Source organism: Pelobates fuscus, chromosome 3 (genome assembly GCF_036172605.1).
Source record: "Pelobates fuscus isolate aPelFus1 chromosome 3, aPelFus1.pri, whole genome shotgun sequence".
Classification (NCBI taxonomy): domain Eukaryota; kingdom Metazoa; phylum Chordata; class Amphibia; order Anura; family Pelobatidae; genus Pelobates; species Pelobates fuscus.
Window position 1 is genome coordinate 285,498,634 of NC_086319.1, and position 24,389 is coordinate 285,523,022.

A 24,389-nucleotide genomic window follows, 5' to 3' on the forward strand; every position below is an offset into this window, starting at 1 on the left:
AATAAGTGTATTTATCTAAATTGAATATTGTGTTCACTCAAAAATTCCTAGATTATGTTATTACTTTTTATACAAAACACGGACTAAGTAATTGTTTTTCTCCCAAGTTAAAATTAGTGTAGGACCCACCGATATTGGGGCACTGTGACGTAGCAGTGGGCGTGGCACGGTATTATTATTTATTATTATTTTATTATTTATATAGCGCCATCAGATTCCGTAGCGCTTGAGATGCGAGAAGGGGGGAGTGAAGCAGAGAGGGATTAATGTTAATGAAATTGTGTTGTTGAGGTAAGTGGGTGTAAGGGGATATTTTGATGCTGAGGGAGATCAGAGAAAAGGAGAAGAGGAGAAGATTGCTCCTATGAGTAGGCACTTTAAGGAAAGCAGAATGAGCAGGCCGTATGGTGGAGCTGAGTTAGCATGTTTATTTGTTGACCTTGTGAAATAGCTGTATTTTTGTGAGCCCTGTTCCTTGGTCTGTTTTTGGAAATAGTTTGATCCTTATGGCGGAACCACTGCTAAGAAATGTTCTGGGTGTGCCCCCAATTTCTCTTTTTTTCCACGGTATTACTTTTATCTAAATAGTGCTTGTAATGATTAGTTGTATTAAATCCACCTTTTAGAAATGATTTAATTAGCAAAATGCTAAATAAATGAATATATGAAATTGCTATTATTAAGCATTTTGTTAGCAAACTAAAAAGGGGACAATATGCAAAATAATTTACATTTACATTTGATAAAAAATAAAGTGGAACAAGTATACACGACCACCAGTTTAATTAATGAGGTTTGGGCATCAAGGGAATATTCAGAAAAGATTCAAACTAACGTGTTGGAAATTAGAACATGTTTAAGAGATTTCACTTGCTACTTTCAAACTGACTGAATGCGAAAAAAAAAAAAGGCATGATAATTCTCCATTACATAAGTAATTATACAGTCTCCTCAATGTTCTCATTTCAGCCTTGTCTTCCACTAGGATACTGGAGATCATTCACTAACTGGGTTATTTACCAACTAAGCCAACCAATCACCACGCTGAGATAGCAAAGTCTTGACAGAAGACGTATTGGCCTCCACCTCACTATTAAAGGGACACTATAGTCATCCAGACCACTTCATCTAATTGAAGTGGTCTGACTGCACTGTTTCTGTCCCACTTAGTCCTGCAATGTAAATCTTTGCAGTTTTAGAGAAACTGCAATGATTACCTTGCAGGACTAAGACTGCCTCTAGTAGCTGCCATACAGCCAGCAGAGGCACTTCCTGGATGCTAACGGACTGTAGGTCCCTTAAATGACGCTGGCCGTTCTCATGCTCTGTATGATTACATCCAGTGTCAGTCAGTAAAATCCTTATAGTAAAGCATTTAGGCAATGCTCTGCTATGGGGAGGGCATAATGTGCCCGCTAGACCTCAATCAGGCTTGGCAGAAATCACAGCTGTAGACCGCTGGGTGTAGCCCCAAGCCGGGTCCGACCAGGTGGGATGTCAGGTAAGCCAAAATAGGATAAGATAGAGAGCCACAGACACAGGAGACTGGACAACAACACCGATTTCGAGAGGAGTGTAAAGTGAACACGTCCAGTCACCATGACAGTCAGGCCCCACCCCCTGCAAAATAATTTTTTAACCCTTTACATGCCTGGGGAGCCAGAGGGTGCGAGGGAGGGTGGGCAACTTTGTATTTTTAACACTATAGATATGCTTTAATACCTTTAGGGGGTTAGGTAGGGACATTGGGGACCGCTAAAGAGGTAGAACATGCCATTTCTGGGGGAATGGAAAATATACATGTATGCATGTACACACACTCTCATTTAATTAATTATTTTATGGCATATCCCCACTTGCTGGTCAGTGATCAACCACCCACATTACTTATTGAAAAGTTCCCCACACGATGCCCATGGGTAGGACATGGGGGAGACTATGTCCACCCCCCTTATTTCACAATAACTACCCAGTCGCCAGTTTCAATATGTTCGAAGATGTGCCAGCACCTGCCTTCCATACAGTAATATGGTGGTTCTAACTGACCGAGATAAGATTTTTATTTTATTTATTTAATGTGGCAGCTGGCTTGCAAGCTCTGGTCAGCTGCCACATAATTAACTGTCGCACCACTGAGGGGTTTTTAACAATTTGCTCGTTGGCTGCTAGCAACGCCACCAGGCAAATACTTTTGATTTTTTTTTAATATGGGCCCCGATTTAATTAATTTTGTCTAGATTTCAGCCTTAACACTTGTGTTCAGTCTGACTGAAATCCAGACCTAAACAGCAAAATGTGGACATTTTGCAGTCTGAATAGCCCCATTGGCCACCGGATGGTACAGTACAGTATGGGGCTACTAAGAGTTCAGTGACATACAATTCTAATATGATTGATATATCACCTTAAGGTGCAACACTCAGGAACAGTTGATTGGGCACACCCATATCATTACTGTACGGAAGAGCTCTAATAATTTTAAGGAGCACATTATTGCGTACAGGGCCGGCCTTAGGGGTGTGCGAGCTGTGCGGCCGCACAGGGCGCCATGGCAACAGGGGCGCCGGGCGGCCGACACAGCTCGCACTCAGTCACTCACAGGCCGGCCCGAGTCATGTGCAGAGCAAGTCAAGTGCATTGTGCTGTGCACTTGACTTGCACATTATGAAGAGAGCAGCAGCCGGGTGAGAGAGGAGGTCCTGGAGCACAGAGGAAGAGCATGCTCCGCCTCCACAGTCATTCGCGGAAGGATCCGCACAGTGAGTGTGAGGGAGGAGGTCAGTGCTGGTATCAAGGTCGGCAGACTGGGACACTGTCAGGAGGGTCCAGGGAGCAGAAAGATTTAATGTGAGTCTGCTTAATCTTGTTATAACTATTGTTTTTCTTTTATTAAATAGATTGTTGGGGAAGGGGTTTTGTAGAAGGGGAGGGGTTTTGGTTTAGGGAGGAGCAGAGGTTTTATACAAGAGGTAAGGGTTTTGGTGTAGGAAAGGGGTTTTGTAAAAGAGGGGGATGGCATTTCTGGTGAAGTGGCAGGGGAAAGGATTTTGTGGAGGGGGCATGGGTTTTGTAGAGGGAACAGGGGCTTAGTATAAGGGGGCAGATGCTTAGTATAAGGGGGGCAGGGGTTTAGTATAAGGGGGCAGTAGTTTAGTATAAGGGGGCAGGAGTTTAGTATAAGGGGGGCAGGGGTTTAGTATAAGGGGGACAGGGGTTTAGTATAAGGGGGCAGGGGTTTAGTAGAAGGGGAGCAGGGGCTTAGTAGAAGGGGAGCAGGAGTTTAGTAGAAGGGGAGCAGGGGTTTAGTAGAAGGGGAGCAGAGGTTTATGTAGAATGAGTACAGGGCTTTTGTAGAGGGCAGCAGTGGTTTTGGTGGAGGGGGAAGGTTTTAGTGATATTATGTGTACATTGCTGTATAGTTGATATATATATATATATAATGATAGCATGTGTTTTGTTAAAGGGGGAGAAAAAACTTTGTAGAAGGGTGGGCAGGGGTTGTATTAAAGGGAGAGCAGGGGTTTTGTAGATGGGGCAGGTGTTTTGTAAAAAGGAGGGCAGGGTTTTTGTAGAAAGGGAGGCGGGGGTTTTGTGGAAGGGTTTTGTAGTAGGCGGAACAGGGCTATTGTAGAAGGGGCAGGGGTTTTGCTGAAAGGGGGGGGCGCCATATGTTGGGCTCGCACAGGGCGTCTGATCACCTAAGGCCGGCCCTGATTGCGTAGATAGATCCTTTATGTCCTCTGTTGTTCCAAGGTGGTCTCCAACTGCATATTTCAGAGGTGCTCCTGCCAAGCTCACATGGGATCCTTAGAATCCACTAATCCCTGCACCTGGGTGGGACAGAGTAGACTTTCCACCAGTCCTGGGGACCATCAAAACTAATTTCAGTAGCGTTATCATTTTAGGTGGCTTAATGGAGATATGGTGTGTTTGCCAAAGAATAGGAAATATAATTTTGTTTTAGAAATTAGGCATTTTTTCTAGGGGAATCGTTTTGTTTGTTTGTAAGCGGTTTATATAATTAATAAAGACTTTGTTGGGGAAAGGGAAAGAAAACCCATCAATAATTGAACATATTGTCACAATTAAACATAATTTAACAGTTCGAGGCTCTCTGAGAGTCAGTTATCATTGCATTGAGTGTGTTATAGAATTTATGAGTTGGATATAGATATTCTGATACGGTTCTGTCCCTGCTCCAAGTTCATCATCTAGACATCACTCAGCACTTACTGTGCAGACGGATTATAGACTTCACACATTTCAGTCCAAACCCTACCTGGCATTATTCCAGCTGTAGCCTGACACAGTTTCCAACAGTCCAGCACAGTTAACATGCAACGCTGTTCTGTTACTGACTGTTGGCACATAAATATTACTGTGCACCTGCAACACTGCACGATGCTCACCTACAGACAGATTGGGTGTTAGGCCTTCAGTGCTCTACATTAACCAGTGAAGAAAACAGATTATTGCAGAGTGTAGTCAACAGCAAACTAGAAGAATGTGAAATGGCTTGCATTTGGATAAGGAATGGTTGTGTATATGGCACAATAGACAACGGCAGGCATCTCGGGGTGCATCGTTATATGATACTCATTAATGTTAATGGATATGACTACTACTGCAGATACAATAAGTTTAAAAAAATTAAATAAATGCAACATTAAATTACCCAGTCCAGAAAATCATATATTGATTCCGCTCATTGAAGTGGTCTGGGTGCAATGTCCCTGTTCCCATTAGTCTTGCAATGTAAAACACTGCAGTTTTAGAGAAACCGGAATGTTTATGTTGCAGTACTAAGACAGCGTCTACCAGACAACCACTAGAGGCACTTCTTCTAGCAAACTCTATGTCCCTTAGATTATGCTTTCCTATGGGGAGGGCCTAATGTGCGTGCAGTGCTTGCTGCACATGCACATTTTGTCTCCCTGTTGGGTACCGTTGGAGTAGGCAGAGTGCCATAAATAACGGGGGAGTAAATAAAAGTTTTTTTTTTAACCCTCTCTGTGCTAGACATGAGGGGGGGGGGGGGGGCGGGGGACCAGAGACCACTGTAGTGTTAGGAATACAGATTTGCATTCCAAGCACTATAGTATCCCTTTAACTCTGGTTACATCTAATTTTAGATTAGGTTATGTCCATGTTAGAGATTCTTTTATTGTTACATCCATGTTCTGGAAGCTGCACTTCTTTCTGCAAGTTCCCGATTTTACCCTGTGTGTTGGGCTTGCTGTCACGCAGTAATAAACCCTACATTTATATTAAAGAGTAACATCTCCTTATTGTGTAAAAATAAAGGATTGAAAGATTTAACTCCTAGACAAAGGTGTGTCAGCACCTGGAAAACCTGTTTCTACCACCAATACCATCCCAACTCTGGATAACCTTTTAAACTGACAACATTACGCTACAGAGCTGTGCTGGAAACAGCATAGAATAGAATAGAATACAGAATAGTAAGGCAGAAAGAGTGTGAAAAGGCAGAATATTAGAATATTAGAGCTCGCCGGTAAACAGGCATTCTTGAGGTTTATTAAACATCTTATTGTAGCTGTTAGATAACAAAATAAGCAAGGTGTCACAATTGTTGACTCATATTTTTTTTTGTAGCTGAGAGAAACATCTTTTCCTATTGGTTCATTGCTGCTAAGGTTTATTTATTCCCACATTTCACACTTAATATATACCCAATAATATGGAGACAATAAAAAAATAAAACTCAGTGGGTTTTAACTCCAACTGGCTACACAATGAGTTCAGGAAGGTGTGAGCCTATGATCGTTGGATGGGTCCACTTCCTCGAAGGAACCCTTAATGACACTGCCAACATTTCTCCAACTGTAGGAGGTATTTTAATAAAGGGCTAGCCTAAAAGGGACATGTATAGGTGTGAAAGTAGACCACATTTGTATTGTAGATATGTAGATGTTACACGTGTTTTCTTTTTTTCTTCCCTAGCAACTTGTAGGAGCAAAATTAGTTATCTTATTAATTGTAACTCTATTGTCTACCTCCTTACTTTTACTAAATATAATATGAAATAAGTTGGTAAAATGTTACGGGTTGTGTTTTTTTTTAACCTGTAATAATTGTAATTTGTATTTATGTTTCAGGGCAGACACAAAAAAAAAAAATCAGCTTACCTATATGTGAGATTGATGGGGTTAGTGTTTTTTTTTTTTTTTTTTTTTTTTTTTTAAAGAAGTGAAGTGGATTTTCCATTGAAAAAATGGAAACCCTTTTTTTTAACATTGAATTCGAGGTGCCTAATGTTGTAGATTAAAGCTGATACATTTTAGTTTCTTTTATTTTCATTTTAGGAGTGATCTTATTTTGTGTAACTTTTATGTTACAGATTTTGTAAACTGTTTGAGGCGTTCATCCTTGAAGTATATGAGCTTTAATGAATTATTGTGGTTTTTACCACAATGTACTTTATTCTTTTCCCCCCTCATTATATTAACCCATAAGACAATTCCTGATAATGCTCACCCTATACTAATGGTTAATTCTTTCATAGGTATGTGTATAGCCTCTGTCTGAGGACTTCATTTATTTGTGTTTATGTTTTATTCATACTGGTGATAGTTGATGATTAGTTTATTATTATGTGCCACTTCTTTTTTATTTTATTTTTTAGAATCCAGTGCAGAATACAAAAAGAGTATTACAGGTCATAATAGACAGCATCAACTTTTAATAACAATAATAAAAAATAAAATAAAAATAGATGGGAACAAAACAACATAAAATACATAATACTAATAATACATGCTTGTGTTCCTGACCCTATAGAGTTTCTTTCAGAGCGGTTTTGTATATTCTATAAAGAAGATTCACCATTATTGTCTCAACTCTAACCTATCCCCTGACAAGGACAACACCATTTCCTGGCCAAAGGGGGTTATCAAAGCACTACTTAAAGTACCACTATAGGCACCCAGACCACTTCAGCTTAATGTAGTGGTCTGGGTGCCTGGTCCAGCTAGGGTTAACCCTTTTTCTCTATAAACATAGCAGTTTCAGAGAAACTGCTATGTTTATATTTGGGTTGATCCAGCCTCTAGTGGCTGTCTCATTGACAGCCGCTAGAGGCGCTTGCGTGCTTCTCACTGTGAAAATCACAGTGAGAAGACGCCAGCGTCCTTAGGAAAGCATTGTAAATGCTTTCCTATGAGACTGGCTGAATGACCGCACGGCTCTTGCCGCGCATGCGCATTCAGCCGAAGAGGAGGAGAGGAGGCGGAGAGAAGGAGGAGAGCTCCCCGCCCGGTGCTGGAGAAAGAGGTAAGTTTAACCCCTTCCTCTCCATCCAGGCTGGCGGGAGGGGGTCCCTGAGGGTGGGGGCACCCTCAGGGCACTACAGTACCAGGAAAACGATTATGTTTTCCTGGCACTATAGTGGTCCTTTAAAATTGTGAAACAGCTGCTGGCTGTGGGAACCCTTCAGAGGAACTCCACACTTGTGTAGGCCACAGTAAAGCAGTGAATAACTGTGCAATTCAACTACAGCAAACAAAAACTGTATACCCCATCTCTCAGCTACAAGGTTTCCTTGAGGCAGGGCTCAACAAATCCCAGGTGCCAGGTTGCCATGGTGACTAGAAATTTTGCCCTGGTGCCTGGGATTTGCCAGCTCTCTAGTTAGTGTGGCCGCCAAGGGAGCTTTGACGGTGGCAGTCACGGGGAATATTGGAGGCGGCTGGCCGCCCCGAGGAGCATGTAGGCAGCCGCCTGCCCGTGGAGGGGACGGCCTGCGCAAGCATTGTGGATGGCGGGCAAGGGAGCAGTACTTTGCCTGCAGCTGCTCTCTGCTCCCTCGTGCTGTCTAATGATGCCGGGAGCCGGAATTTGACGTCATTCCGGCCCCGGCATCATTACAGAGCGCAAGGGAGCAGAAAGGAGCTACAGGCAGGGTACTGCTCCTTCCCACACAGAAAGAGAGCAGCCCCACTGGACCCCAGGAAAGACCCACTCAGCTCTCCCAAAGGTAGGGAGGCTGACTGGGTTTCAATTAAAACAAAAATGTAAGTGTGTGTAAGCCCGTCAGAGTGAGTGTGTGTGTGAGTGTGAGAGAGAGCCTGTCAGAGTGTGTGTGTGAGTGAGCCTGTCAGAGTGTATGTATATGTGTGTGTGTGTGAGTGAGAGCCTGTCAAGAGAGTGTGTGTGTGCGAGTCTGTGACAGTGTGTGCGTGCAAGCCTGTTGTCAGCGTAAGAGTGTGTGTGTGTGTGTGAGCCTGTCAAGAGTGTGTGTCTGAGAGCCTGTCAGAGCGTGTGCGTGTGTTTAGATACCTGCTCCTTGCAATCGCATGAGGAAGGTGTTTTTACTCACCTTTTTCCCGTTTTCCAACGCCGTGCCAGTTTCGCCATGGCTGAGATTATCAATCTTTAGGATTTCAGCTAAGCCAATGCTTTTCCGTAGGAAAGCATTGGGAGGATTTTGGGCATGCGCAGCAAATGTTCCAATCCGCATCTCCTTATAGAGATGCATTAAATGAATGCCTCTCTATGAGGAACATTCAGCACCTCCATGCAGAGCTTGGAGACATTGAACCTGGGTGCTGCACGTGGTACGGCAGTGAGCCAGGACTCTCTATTGGCCATCTGAGTGACTGTCACTAGAGGTGTTACTAAGCAGAAATGTAAACTCTGCCTTTTCGCAAGCTGTAGTGGTTCTGGTGACTACAGTTTCCTTTTAAGAATTACATTTTCTCATTGAAAATGACTGGCTCCTAACTTTTTTTAGCTGGCTCCTAGATTCCAAACAAATTTGTCAAGCCCTGCCTTAAGGTAATATAGGTAATGGTGTTGGCTTTAGAAGATAGTAACCATATAAAAATCATTGGCATTTATGAAACCGTTAAAGCCGTAGACCTAAAGACCTAAATCGACTTCTTAACACTGCTCTCATAAACAAACAGTACTATTCGAAGGTGTCTTTAGAGTGTATAATTATATGTCATCAGCTTGCAATGTGATAAGGCAATCAGCTACATATGGTGGACTCCCCATTTTCTGATATTAAACCAAGGTGACTTCATTATTAAAATGGTCAGTTCTTTTGATGTTTCTGACTTTTTGAAAGCAATTTGACTCACTTTATCTACCACTACTAATTCATGCAAGTGGAACAAACAAAAACAATGCTGGACTCGAATGTGGATATGTGAAAATGAAAAATAACTAATTAAATTAAAAAATCCAAGTCCAAAGTAATGTATTTGCATCTATCATTACAATTAACTGACATAGATATTTATATAATGTGGACCCGTCTTGGGGAATATTAAAAAATGTACCGCATTTACTCAGTTCTTATGCTGCTTGTAAGGGCATTGAGGGTGGAAAAAATATTGTAGAAAATATCCTGATCTATGTTTTACTAAACATAATAAAATAATTAAACTTTAATTAATACACTACAGATACAATATTTAAATCAACTGTAATTAAGTAATTTAAGTCGAATCAAGTTAAGTCATTTATATTTAAAGTTTGTAAACTAGTCATTAATAAGTCATATTTAAGCAAGAAATACTTTAAGGACACATGATGGAAATGTTATGTCATGCTGGCCTTTTATTTCTTAAGCAGTGTCCTTAAGTGGGAAAAGAAGCTATTTCACTAAAATATATAGCATTTATCCTATGTTTGGTAATGTAGAGGACTATCATTTTGTTACTTTGTGAAACCAGCTCAATTTAAACCCATTGCTGTTTCTCAATAAAGCATCTGTGGATGTTGCTAAAGCTTGCCTGAGGGTCAGTAGACTTTATTTTGGGATCTTAATTAATGCCAAGATGTAAGCTGAAAAGCAGCAGGGAGGTTAATAGACACACACAGCTTGCCCCTCGTAGATTAGCAGCTCTAACACACTGCCTGTTGCTACGGAAGAGGAAAACCATTGACTTCCACAGTTGCTAGGTAGAACCAGCTCATATTCATTGATAGTAGGACAAATACTGGACCTCTAGATATGAGCGGACTACAACTCTCGTGAATGATTGATATTTAAAAACACAGCTGACAAAGGTTCACAAGTAATAGCAGTTTCTTAAGCAGGTGTTTCGTATATCAATACCTCCATCTGGATATTTCAGCCAAAAGGTGCCTTTCTGATGAAGAGAAAACAGCAAACATAAAGGGAAACAGGAGAATGTGCATGCTTAGCTTCTTATTCCATTATAGTCCCATTCATGGTGACAGCATTAGAATACAATAGTAGCAGAAGACTGATATAGATCTCTAAAAATCAGTCCTTGAATGCATTTCTCTATTTACTTCCCATGCCAACTGCAAAGGCAGTCCGAAGTTTAGAAATCTCTTTGCAGTTTAAGAAAAACCTCTCGGCCCAGATTATTAATATTATTTTTTTTATAGTTTATAGCATGGCAGCAAATCTGACAGAGTTCTACAATGGATATACAATCACAACAAGCAATGGTATTAATAATTAGGATACATAGAAACATAGAATGTGACGGCAGATAAGAACCATTCGGCCCATCTAGTCTGCACAATTTTCTAAATACTTTCATTAGTGCCTGGCCTTATCTTATAGTTAGGATAGCCTTATGCCTATCCCACGCATGCTTAAACTCCTTTACTGTGTTAACCTCTACCACTTCAGCTGGAAGGCTATTCCATGCATCCACTACCCTCTCAGTAAAGTAATACTTCCTGATAGTATTTTTAAACCTTTGTCCCTCTAATTTAAGACTATGTCCTCTTGTTGTGGTAGTTTTTCTTCTTTTAAATATAGTCTCCTCCTTTACTGTGTTGATTCCCTTTATGTATTTAAATGTTTCTATCATATCCCCCCCGTCTCGTCTTTCCTCCAAGCTGTACATGTTAAGATCCTTTAACCTTTCCTGGTAAGTTTTATCCTGCAATCCATGAACCAGTTTAGTAGCCCTTCTCTGAACTCTCTCTAAAGTATCAATATCCTTCTGAAGATACGGCCTCCAGTACTGTGTACATTACTCCAAGTGAGGTCTCACCATGGGCGTAGGAACCGGGGGGGATGGGGGGGACGCATCCCCCCCAGCAAATCATGCGGGGGGGACAGGTATGGGGAAATCCCCCCCAGCTCCGCCGCCCCCCCCTGATGCTGCAGCCGCCCGAGCGCTCTGCAGAGAGCCTCAGGCGGCTGCAGCTTTGCCCGGGCTGGTGCGTCCATGAGAGCGCACCGCCCGGGCGCAGCATGAAGAGAGGAGCTGACAGGAGGGAAGCGCTCAGCGCTCCCTCCTGTCACTCCCTCACTGTAGCGTAGCCGAGCGCTGTATAGTCCGCTGGTACAGGGAGCATCTGTCTCCTGTACCCGGCCGGACTAACAGGAAGTGCACACTGAGTGTGCACTTCCTGTTAGTCCGCCGGGTACAGGAAACAAAAGCTCCCTGTACCGGCGGACTATACAGCGCTCGGCCACGCTACATCATAGGTAGGGGAGGGAGGGAGAGAAAGAAACAGGAAGGGGGGAAGAGGAAGGGGGGAAGAGGGAGGGGGGGGGAAATAAAGAAACAGGGAGGGAGGGGAAATAAAGAAATAGGGAGGGAGGGAGGAAGGAAGGGGAAATAAAGAAACAGGGAGGGGGGGGGGAAATAAAGAAACAGGGAGGGGGGGGGAAAGAAGCAGGGAGGGGGGGAAAGAAGCAGGGAGGGGGGGAGAAAGAAGCAGGGAGGGGTCGGAAAGAAGCAGGGAGGGGGGGGAGAAAGAAGCAGGGAGGGGGGGGAGAAAGAAGCAGGGAGGGAGGGGGGGAGAAAGAAGCAGGGAGGGAGGGGGGGAGAAAGAAGCAGGGGGGGGGAGAAAGAAGCAGGGAGGGAGGGGGGGAGAAAGAAGCAGGGAGGGAGGGGGGGGAGAAAGAAGCAGGGAGGGAGGGGGGGGAGAAAGAAGCAGGGAGGGAGGGGGGGGAGAAAGAAGCAGGGAGGGAGGGGGGGGAGAAAGAAGCAGGGAGGGGGGGAGAAAGAGTGACAAGGGAGGGAGAAAGAGTGACAAGGGAGGGAGAGAGATTGACATCCACCACACACACACACACACACACACAATCACACAATCATACCACCCTTACACACACAGAAACACACAATTCATCCTTACACACACTCAATGCACCCCGTGCACACACACACACACACACTCACACAATCATGCAACCTTACACACTCAATGCACCCCGTACATACACTCAATGCACCCCTTACAGACGCACACACTGCATCCCGTACATACACAGAATCACACCTTGCAGCCCTTACACATACAAACACAGATTCACACAATGCATTCCTTACACACATATCAGGACATCCCCTACACACTCCACCCCCTGTGAACAAACTCATTGGTGGAACATGAAGGTGGACCCTGGGATCCAGACCTTGAGCTGTGTAAAGGGCCCCCAAAAAATGGAGCTGCTTCCCGTTCTCACAGAACATTGATTTTTGTGACCACAGTTACAAACAGCCTCCAGAGAGCCTGTTCTACACCAGACCAGTGGAGCCAGACTGCAGCTAGAGCCCATCATCATCCTCATCTGGTTGTAAGTAGGCAATCTAGCATATTATTCGTTGCACTAATCTCTAATTTACCTCACATTAAAGAAACACTATAGTCCCCAGAAGCACTGCAGCTTAGTGTAGTGGTTCTGGTGTCTATAGCCTGTCCCTGCAGGCCTTTTAATGTAGGCACTCCAGCACTGGCGTTAGTTAACATGGCAGAAAAATAATTGGAAAGGGTTAGGGGGGCTACTAATAAGGATAGGGGAGAGGGGTAGGTAGAAAAATAATTGGAAGGGTTTAGGGGGGCTACTAATATGGATGGGAGGAGGGGGTAGGTAGAAAAATTATTGGAAGGGGTTAGGGGAGTACTAATATGAATGGAAGAGGTAGGGTGGGTTCTAATATGCATGGAAGGGGTTAGGGGGGTACTAATATGCATGGAAGGGGTAGGGGGTTAATGTGCGTGGAAGGGGTAGGTGGAGTTCTTTTGTGCATGGAAGGGGTAGGGGTGGTTCTAATATTCATGGGAAGGGTAGGGGTGGTTCTAATCAGGAGGATCCCGGCGCTGTATCCGGGTAAGTAAAACCCCTTCCCTGTGGTGAACCTTTAATGTTGTTATTATTTAATCATTTATATAGCGACTGCAAATTCCGTAGCGCTGTACAATGGGATAAACAACTCCTAGTTTACGGAATAAGAATATACCCGGCGAGTAAAAATGCTATCCCCCCCAGATTTTTTTGGGTTCCTACGCCCATGGGTCTCACCAGTGTTCTGTACAATGGCATGACCACTTCCCTCTTTCTACTGCTTATTGTATTTGTTCCTTGCAGTAAACACTGCCTTTTCAGACAGGGAATTACAGCCTAGGGATATCTCCAGTGACATTATATCTCCAGCAACACTGACATTCATGGAGACACTGACATTTTCTCATAGAGATGTATTGATTCAATTCATCTCTATGATGAGGTGCTGATTTGCCAAGGCAGTGTTTGGATTGTACTGGCTCTGCCCCTGATCTGCCTCCCTTTACAATGGGAAAGAATTGTGAATGGCTTAGATCACTACTTCAGGCCAAGCAGGTAGATCAGGGGCAGAGCTAGCACCTGCAGATTGGAATACAGTTAAGATTTTACTATATTTAGGAGAGGAAGGAGGAGCTAGGTGGTGTTTTTAACACTATACGGTCAGGGATCTAATTTTACAATTGTTATTGTGACCCTATAGTTTCCTTTAAGGGACTTCAACCACAGCCGGCTTGCAAAGTAATAATTTATAATATGCTTCTGTGGTTATGGAGCTTGAATAGAAACAAAAATTGACAAGTGGTATGTTCTAAACAAGTCTTCAATAGAAGTGGAGTACACAAGAGATAAAGAACAGGGGAACAGCACGGGGAGAGTTCACCGGCACCCTCAGACCCCAAAGATCTACCCAGAGGCACTGGGCTTAACTCCCGCAACCTGGACACTCTATATTTGTTACTGATGTGAACTTACAGCTGCACGGGACTAGTGTGATGAGGCTCAAAGGCCCTAAACCGCAGAGGGAGAGACGAGGTGGAAGGGGGGGTGTGGGGGGGGGGGTGAGGTTGTAGTCATGATTATTAATGTTGGAAGTCCATCCCCTACCGTTACATGTCCCTTTCCCACCTTCATGCCATGACCCACAGCCCAATGTCGACTCGAGTTCCATGTTTTATAGTCTATATGCCTTGATTCCCATGCTCTGACATGGGACGAGGAAACATACTAATAGAGCTTGTGCTAGGCCTCATTATATTATACTGCCTCGTATTGTTGACTTGTAGACCCAGGCCCGTTAACTTAGAGCGATACCCTGACACACTGCACGGCCCTGGTTCCACCGACAGCTATCACCTACACACATACATCTATTTGCAAAACTGGGCATGCACACGACACTTACTCTCATGGACACCTTAGTGCCCGGTTATGGCCCTATACCCCAAATTCCTGCCCTCCTCTCTGATACGCACACACTCATGACCTCACACTTGTTCACATATCTCACAGGGACCGACGAAGGTGTAAGGCAGGGGTCGCAAGCACATAACGCTACCGACAAATCAGATGAACAGCAGTCTGACCCCGGGAAATAGAGGCAGGGTGTACAATGGCATCAGGGACCACAGAATAAGGGACTAAGCCACCATTAAGCATGGGGGTGGGGGGGAAATAACACCAACCAATATAACCGTGGGGTTGGAGGGAACGGAATGGAGCGTACTGAGGCTGGGAGGGTGCTCACCGACTGGGGGGAAACTAAGGGGTAAAAGGGTACTCTGGAACAGAAATGCTATGTTAAGGTTTCAGAAATTTGTTTTTGTTTTTGTTTTTATGAAATTTTTTTTATTTTATTTTTTTATTTTTCTTTGATGTACTGAAGTTACTGCAAACTAAACCTTAAAGTGAATGCGCTCTATATACATAAGCTGCTCTAGTTAATTTTGTTATAGTGATGAGGGGTGGGATGGAGCGGCTGGTTCCACATATGACCTAGATCCTTTACTTGGGCGGAGCTCGAGCCGCGCTACCCATTTACTAACACTCGTGCTGAGAGTTGAGTGACCAGGCCGTGGGTACCCTAGACTTCTGAGCCGGCATCGGATCGAGCCCCTACTGGCGCTGGTCACTGCACAAGACCACTCCTCCCTGTCTTGAGGGGGTTTTGAACCGGGAAGCTCCCGGAAACTGTGAGGACACTCACATACAGGGCACACACCTCCTTTTTAAACACCACACCACTTAGCTGACCACACTTCCCGGGACTCCGGGCCTCGGTTCTCCATCTCAGATTCCCTGCTACAAACTACCTTTCCCTTCTGGCTCTTTCCACCTGTTTCTACACTTCTCACCCCCCCTTTTTTCTCTCATGATGGGTCTCCGGGATTTGGGGAACCGGGCACCGGATTCAGACGGGCCAACTGCAGGATAAACACTCGATATAAAATAAACGGGGAGGACATACATAAACAAACTGCAAGAAGAGAATGGAAACTGGCAAAAAGACGAGGACACCCGCCTGGTGCCATGGAACCCAGGGCATTCCAGGACCTGGAAGCCGGGTACCTGGGAAGTTTACAAAAACACAAACAAATACACGAACTTTAGATAAACATACATCCCAACACGTTCACACACCGTGTGAGACAACTACCTTAGATTGATCGCGAAGACATCACACATAGTAACTGATAATAAAGAACAGCACACTTTAGGGGAGGCGAACTGAGACCTAAGTAACGCTCGAGCTCTGTCATAAGTAACTTCGACAATGATATAGCTCAAACAGAAATAAACAGGGGCAAACTGCTGACCCCCACGAGATAGAGTCACTGATAAAGACCGTTGACCCCCAGTCGATAAACACGGTAAGGGACTGTTACGGAACGCAGTATATTAGTCCACGATATCCGTTGGTATCTTCAGGAAATCCACAGTCAAGACAGAAAGCACGGCAATATTCCCCATCCTCCCAATAACCGGACGAAACACAGTTTGGGAGTCAACTACCTCGGTTTATTCGCAGGTAGCATATTTATACAGTTCCCCATGCAAGGGGTTTCCAGACAGTAATTCCAGGGGATTTCTCCCAACATACACTGCGACTTTCCCAACAGGCATTGCTGCACGAGAGGGATACTCCTACCAAAATGGACGCTTAAGTGGATTATCTCCTCGTGCAGCAAAACCGACAATTGACCTTAAAATACACAATTCACACAATACTCGGTACTTTATAATAATTGAACGTTCGGTAGATAGCTGGGGTCGGGGCGCACACCTTGGGAGAATACCGCTCCGATCCCAGCTGAACTGACCGAACGCCGCACATAATACGATAAAACATTCAAGTGGTTTTAAAAGCACCGAATAAGTACAGGGCATAGGATGCACCGAACGCGGGACTTCCGAACGCTCTGAAAGTCCAGCGGTGTTCACTCATCGAGTAGCCGTTTTCCGTTCCAGGCTCTCGACGACCGAACACCGCTGCAGAGACAAAGGATCCAAGATGGCCGACCGCCGCATGGTCGGTAGCCGATCGGCGGCCACCTAGGAGAGCCTTGAAATACCGATTGCAACCGGGATGCACTCGGTTACTTGGTGCCACACGACTGGTGAAGATGTGGTCTATCTGGGGAGCCCACATTCGTACGGCGAACGGCTGTACATAGCATTATCACAGGTAACGACTTGCAGTATACATTCAGCCTATGGACAACATACGATACATATAAGTCAGAAGTGGCTGGGTTTGCCACAATGCTCCCCCAGAACCAAGCCGGCATACACAGTCTGATCCCAACGGATCGGCTTGGGGATGTCCGGGGGAGTACTCACAGATCATTTTTCTAATTCTGTTTGTCTGGATAACCCGTCGGCGTTACCGTTTTGTTTTCCTGGTCGGTAGTGGATGGTAAAGTCAAAGGGCTGCAGCGCCAAACTCCAGCGCAACAGCCGGGCATTGTCTCCAGATACACGGTTTAGCCACACCAACGGGTTATGATCTGTGAGTAAGGAAAAGGGTTGTCCATACAAATACGGCTGTAACTTTTTAAGGGCCCACACCACGGCCAGGCATTCTTTCTCAATGGCGGCGTAGCTTACTTCGCGGGGTAATAACTTGCGGCTTAAGTAGGCTACGGGATGTTCTCCGCCATCGGCTCCCACTTGGCTCAGCACTGCCCCCAATCCAAACATTGAAGCGTCTGTGTGGACAAGAAATCTTTTAGTTGGATCAGGAGCCATTAACACAGGAGCATTAGTTAGTGCGGTCTTGAGCCGTTGGAATGCCTGCTCACACTCTGGGGCCCAGACAACCAGTCGGGGAAGGTTCTTTTTGGTCAGGTCCGTCAGGGGTTTGGCCAGGGTACTGTAGTCGGGTACAAATTTCCTATAATACCCTGCCGTCCCTAGAAACGCTAGCACCTGGGTTTTGGTCCTGGGGGTAGGCCACTTGGCCACGGCCTCAATTTTGGCTGGCTCGGGTCTCTGCTGCCCACACCCTACTCGGTGTCCTAGATACTGCACCTCGGCCATCCCTACGTGGCACTTACTCGGTTTCAGCGTTAACCCCGCTCCCCCAATACGATCTAGGATCGCCCCTATATGTTGGAGGTGATCTTCCCAAGTCTGGCTGAAGATGGCTATGTCGTCCAGGTAGGCACAGGCATAGTCCTGGAAGCCGTCCAGTAGTCGATCTACCATCCGCTGAAAAGTAGCCGGAGCGTTTTTCATCCCGAAGGGCATGACCTTGAACTGGTACAGGCCAAACGGGGTGACAAACGCCGACTTGGGGATGGCATCATCGGCTAAAGGAATCTGCCAATATCCCTTACATAAGTCAATTGTAGTGAGATACTGGCCCCGTGCCATTTTATCTAGCAGTTCGTCTATACGGGGCATCGGGTAGGCGTCAGACACGGTCTTGTCATTCAGCCTCCGGTAGTCAACGCAGAATCGGGTCGTGCTGTCCTTTTTAGGCACCAGGACTACCGGTGATGCCCAGGGGCTATCTGAGGGTTCGATAACCCCTAACTGCAGCATTTCATCCAGCTCGGCCTTCATATGAGTCCGGACTGATTCCGGGACCCTATATGGTGCCTGCCGCATAGGTAGCTGTCCCGGGGTTTCAACTCGGTGGGTGGCCAGCGGAGTGTACCCAGGTAAATTAGAGAACGTAGCCTCTTTAGCTACGATCAGCGCCTGTATCTGGGCACGCTCGCGAGGGCTTAGCCGCTCCCCCAGTTGAACCCCCCGGGAGGGCTCTACCGGCTCTTCCTGTTCTAGCAGATCAGGTAGTGGTAAGTTCTCCTGATCTTCCATGGCTGAGGCACAGATTGCCGTCACATCCTCTATCCGCTCGTGGTAGGGTTTGAGCAGGTTGACGTGAAGCATGCGTCTCTTCCCTACCCCGGAGCAGGGGCCAATCACATAGGTAGTGTCGCATCGCTGCTCCACTACCTGGTATGGGCCTTGCCAGATGGCCTGCAGCTTATCTGTGCGGACAGGTTTTAAAATTAAAACCTTCTGCCCCACTTGAAAGCTGCGGTCTCTGGCTCCCCTATCGTACCATCGCCGCTGACGTTGCTGGGCCGCCTGGAGGTTGGTGTGTACGGCCTGGGTTAGCGCCTCCAGTCGGTCTCGGAACTCCAGTACATATGATATTATAGGGGTTTCACTAGCGATACTCTCCCCCTCCCAGTGCTCCCTAATTAAGTTTAAAGGTCCCCGTACTCTTCTCCCGAACAGTAGTTCGAATGGGGAGAACCCGGTCGATTCTTGGGGAACCTCTCTATACGCAAAGAGCAGGTGAGGTAGAAATCTCTCCCAGTCTTTGTGGGTTTCCCCGAACGTCCGAAGCATCTGCTTCAGCGTCCCATTGAAGCGTTCACACAGTCCATTGGACTGGGGGTGGTAGGCTGAATTGACTATGGGCTTAATGCCACACACTTTCCACATCTGTTGGGTAACCTCAGCAGTAAATTGGGTGCCCCGGTCAGATATTATCTCCTGGGGGAACCCTACTCGGGAAAATATTTTTATTAGAGCTTCCGCCACGGTTTCAGCGTGAATGTTAGAGAGGGCTACCGCTTCGGGATATCGGGTGGCGTAGTCCACCACAGTTAAAATGTATTTCTTCCCAGAAGGACTGGGTTTTGGCAGGGGCCCTACTATATCTACTGCGACCCTGCTGAAGGGTTCGGCGATAATGGGAAGGGGGCATAACTTGGCCTTGTGGCGATCCCCTCGTTTTCCTACTCTCTGGCAGACGTCGCAGGACGTGCAATATTGTCGCACATCCTGTGAGATTCCGGGCCAGAAAAACGCGTGCGTTAGGCGGTACCGGGTACGGGTCATCCCTAGGTGTCCTGATAAGGGGATATCGTGAGCAATTCTGAGCAGCTCCTGCCTATACTTCCGGGGTACCACTAGTTGTTTGTTCGTCAAAGTGACGGACCCCCCTACGTCTTTGGTCGTGATACGGTACAGTAACTCTTTTTCCCACGTGTAATGCTCTCCCTCTAGCCCGGCCTGGACAGCTTGTGCCCGGTCCCTATAGACTTGTAGAGTGGGGTCGGTCTGTACTTCGGTGATAAAGGTAGTCGGGGTATCCCAGGATATGGAAGTCGGGGAAGGGTCGTGGTTTCTTACCTGAGCCTCAGAGTGTATCGGTGTAGCCGTGGTGCGTGCCTGTTGCCGTGTGGTTACTGGATGGGCTTCCTGGTAGGGTGCCTGTGGAACAAAGGCAGAGGTCATCTGACCCAAATCATTCCCTAACACAACATCTGCTGGTAAGTTCTGCATTAGTCCCACTTCTACTGTCCCCTCTCCCGCACCCCAGTTCAAATGTACTTTCGCCGTGGGTAGTCGGTATACAGCTCCCCCGGCTACCCGAACGGCCACAGATCCGCCGGTATGCGTGCCCTCCGAAACCAAATGGGGGGCTACCAGGGTCAAGGTAGCTCCCGAATCTCGCAGACCCTGCACTTCGGTTCCCTCAAGAGTTACCAGTTGTCGGTGATGTTGCCGGTTATCAGTGGCTCGGACCGACATGACTTCGTGCAATATGCCCGGAGGTTCCTCCGCCTGTACACTCCATAAATCCTGAGTGGCGGGGTCCCTCTGGTAATGGTGAGCAGCCGCCCTAGGTGCGGGGTTTGGACGGCCCTGATTCCAGGTGGGCCTGCTGCGATTATGGGTGCACTCTCGGGCCATATGCCCCCATTGTTTGCAGGAATGGCATTGGATGTTGGCCCGCCCGTTGTATCTGGACGGTGGCGGTATCTGTCCTTGTGAGGGACGGAACGGGGCAGCGGTGGGCGCTAGGGGTGTTGTAGCGCTAGGTAGTCCTGGGGGTCGGGGGTAGCTTTTGGCTACGGGTCCCTGGGGTCTCCGGGCATCAAAATGCTGATCGGCCAATCTAGCCGCTTCCGTTAGGGTAAGGGGTTTCCTATCCCGTACCCATTCTTGCGTCTCCGGGGATAGTCCATTAAAAAATTGTTCCAACAACATCAGCTGGCGCAATTCCTCCATGGTGGTGGCGTTGCTGGCCTGGATCCACCCTTGGGAGGCTTGATCCAATTTGTGTGCCCATTCTGCGTGCGAATCTCGCTCCGGTTTTCGTAAGTGTCGGAACTTGCGCCGGTATGCCTCCGGGGTAATGGCATACCTCTCCAAGATTGCACGCTTTACTTTGGCATAATCTTTGCTGTCCTCACTGGGTACAGCACGGTACGCTTCGGCTGCCCGACCTGCTAGTTTGCTTGCTAGCAGTTGCACCCATACGGACCGTTCTAGCTCATGCAGATCGCACAGTCTTTCAAAGTCCTGCAAGTACCCGTCTATCTCGTCCTTTTCCTCGCAAAAAGCCCTGAAGGCCTGGTACGGGATCTTGGGCTTTACTGGGTTGTAGAGGGACCCTGGGTTTGACTCGGTTCGAGCCAGGGTGTGTTGCGGGCTGTGTGCCATAACATATTCCTGCACATTTGCCATTACCATATTTAACATGGCATCTGATATCGGTTGCGGCAAAAACGCTAGCCTGGTCCTCATCTCTCTTTCATAGAGCGTTTCCTCCATAACTACCGGGGGGGTAGCGCTGCGGGCTTGGTCTCCCTCCATCAGCTCGGCAATGATTGTCGCCTTGTTTTTGCTGCTGGCTACTTTCCCTCTGGCTTCCAGTAGTTCCTTTAACGTCTGTCGCTTCAGTATGGTATAGTCAATCTCCATACGAATTGCCTTTGCTTTCCTCGTTCGGTAGTTCCAGTTACACGAACTCCGTTTTTCGGCTGTAAGGTTCGGATCCCGTCGCTTGCCACCAATTGTTACGGAACGCAGTATATTAGTCCACGATATCCGTTGGTATCTTCAGGAAATCCACAGTCAAGACAGAAAGCACGGCAATATTCCCCATCCTCCCAATAACCGGACGAAACACAGTTTGGGAGTCAACTACCTCGGTTTATTCGCAGGTAGCATATTTATACAGTTCCCCATGCAAGGGGTTTCCAGACAGTAATTCCAGGGGATTTCTCCCAACATACACTGCGACTTTCCCAACAGGCATTGCTGCACGAGAGGGATACTCCTACCAAAATGGACGCTTAAGTGGATTATCTCCTCGTGCAGCAAAACCGACAATTGACCTTAAAATACACAATTCACACAATACTCGGTACTTTATAATAATTGAACGTTCGGTAGATAGCTGGGGTCGGGGCGCACACCTTGGGAGAATACCGCTCCGATCCCAGCTGAACTGACCGAACGCCGCACATAATACGATAAAACATTCAAGTGGTTTTAAAAGCACCGAATAAGTACAGGGCATAGGATGCACCGAACGCGGGACTTCCGAACGCTCTGAAAGTCCAGCGGTGTTCACTCATCGAGTAGCCGTTTTCCGTTCCAGGCTCTCGACGACCGAACACCGCTGCAGAGACAAAGGATCCAAGATGGCCGACCGCCGCATGGTCGGTAGCCGATCGGCGGCCACCTAGGAGAGCCTTGAAATACCGATTGCAACCGGGATGCACTCGGTTACTTGGTGCCACACGACTGGTGAAGATGTGGTCTATCTGGGGAGCCCACATTCGTACGGCGAACGGCTGTACATAGCATTATCACAGGTAACGACTTGCAGTATACATTCAGCCTATGGACAACATACGATACATATAAGTCAGAAGTGGCTGGGTTTGCCACAGGGACCTTGCCCCGAGCAATAATCATCAGCTTGTATAACGCAAGGGTGATCCCACACTAGAAAGCGGGAGTCCCAGCTATCCACGCTTTCATACCCCATCACCGCTGTTTTAGAAATGAAACCCACCAAATTATACATCGACCTAGTACTATACTCTCTAATACATAGGGACGAGGGAACTTCTGACTCAAGGTCACGTACAAATGTGCTTGCAGTGACGCGGCACCTCCCCACTCCCCATAGACGAATTCTCGTAGAGTGTGGAATATAGTGTTAAAGGGAAGGATTCAAAGTCATGAAGGGGCAATATTGTATGACCTCTAATATGGAGGGAAACTACCTATCTATACTTGCTCATGGTAACGGAACCGGACCTGCGAGTTCAATCCCTAAACAGGCCTGCGAGCTGATAAACCTAAATTTCATATGTCTCCAATTAAACTGCTTGTTGCTTATCTTATTGATCTACACTTGTTGTGTAAAACGTCAGGATCTGCGTATCCATCATTGTGTTACGGTAATTTACAAATAGACAAAAACGTATTTACAAAAAAAAAGATATAAAGAACAACATATCCGGAAGGGAGGAGAGACTGCCAAGTGTATCATCTGTATTAAACTAGCCATATATAAAAACATATTGATATGCAATCACGCATATAGGCCTTAATTTAAAATTGTCGGATGAGCTTTTCAAACTATTTGAAAAACGTATCCAACAATACTAAATTGACACCTAAAGTTAGAAAAAAAAAAACCCTGAACATTATTTAGCAAACTCCAAAAATTCATTTTTTTTTCACCTATTCACCTCTGCTCCATAGTCCATAATCCTTTTAAAAGATGAAAAGGGCGAGGAAGTTGTGGAGTGGAGAGCAAAAACAATGCTATTTCAAGAATATATTAATTTATTATGAAGTACATGTTCTGGAATGAAAGCTACATAATATATCCAAAAGGCAGATATGTAACGTTCACTAGGGAACCCTAACACGCAGACAGGACAGAATAGAGAGAACAGAGGTCATCACTGTGTGCCGGGTCACATGATCGGGTACAGCACACATATAAGGAAGCTGCTCTGGAGCGTGCAGCGTCAGACACACTGCCAGTCTGGAGACAGGGCCCAGATGACGCCGCTTGCTGTGATAAAGTAAGCAAGGCCACCGCGAGCGGCGCAGAGGCAGGAGACCTGACAAAATAAGCACAAAAATATGTAGGATAAATATAATGCACCCAGTGATTAGCCTAGTCTAGTGATTCTAAAACATTTTTTGTCAGGGACATAAATTATTCTCATGAGATTTTACTTGGCGACCCATATCTTAATTGTAAAATTAGTTCAGTGACTAGTTTACCAATTGTAATATAATAGATAGCAAAATAAGTACTATATTAGACTCTTTTCACTGCAATAGGGAAGGCAGTCCTTCTACAATGAACATAAGGCCTTAAGAATATCATGTGAATATTCCAAACATTGCGGACACACTCGATAAAAAATATACATATTTTGGGTGATTTGGGTGTCATTCATGTGGCGTTTCGAACAAATTTAATCTATGCATCTGGTTTGTCAAATGGAGACAAAATCAGTATACTTTAAAATGTACACAAAAATATTATGAATATATTTAGCAGTACACAGATCAACACATTTTCATGCAAATGGCTCACATATCATGTGAAAAGAAGTAACTAATGGGGGAGGGGGACAATCTATATTTATAAATTGAGATACTAATTAATAAATATATAAATAAAAAATGTTTTCATTGATGCTCATTTCCCCCCCTCTATTGGTCACTACTCAATTGACCTGAATAAAATCAACATTTAGTTGCGGTCATCTAACCATCAATTATTCATTTATAAATCAATAATCCTTTTTTTGGGTCAATGGACAGAACACCGAATCAAGAAACAAACTCTGATTCACACAACAAAGTTCAGAATTTTGACAAATGGCAATTTGTTTAACCCCTTCACGATTGTTGACGGTTCAGGACCGTCATCGGAAAAATTCCCATGAGGACCGGTGACGGTCCTGAACCGTCATAACGGTATTATGTACTTACCCGATCGCTGTCGTTCCCCCAGCGGAGATCGGCGTTGCTCCCGGTGTGGGGAGACTGCCTGACAGCCCAGGCA

At 46.0% G+C, this 24,389-nt stretch overlaps 1 protein-coding gene across 3 annotated transcripts in view; it reads right to left on the reverse strand.

Annotated features, from left to right (window-relative positions):
• The window catches only part of ADD2 (adducin 2), a 112,058-nt gene that overhangs the window by 53,638 nt on the left and 34,031 nt on the right, over nt 1-24,389 (reverse strand). The gene's annotated exons all lie outside the window — the stretch shown is intronic.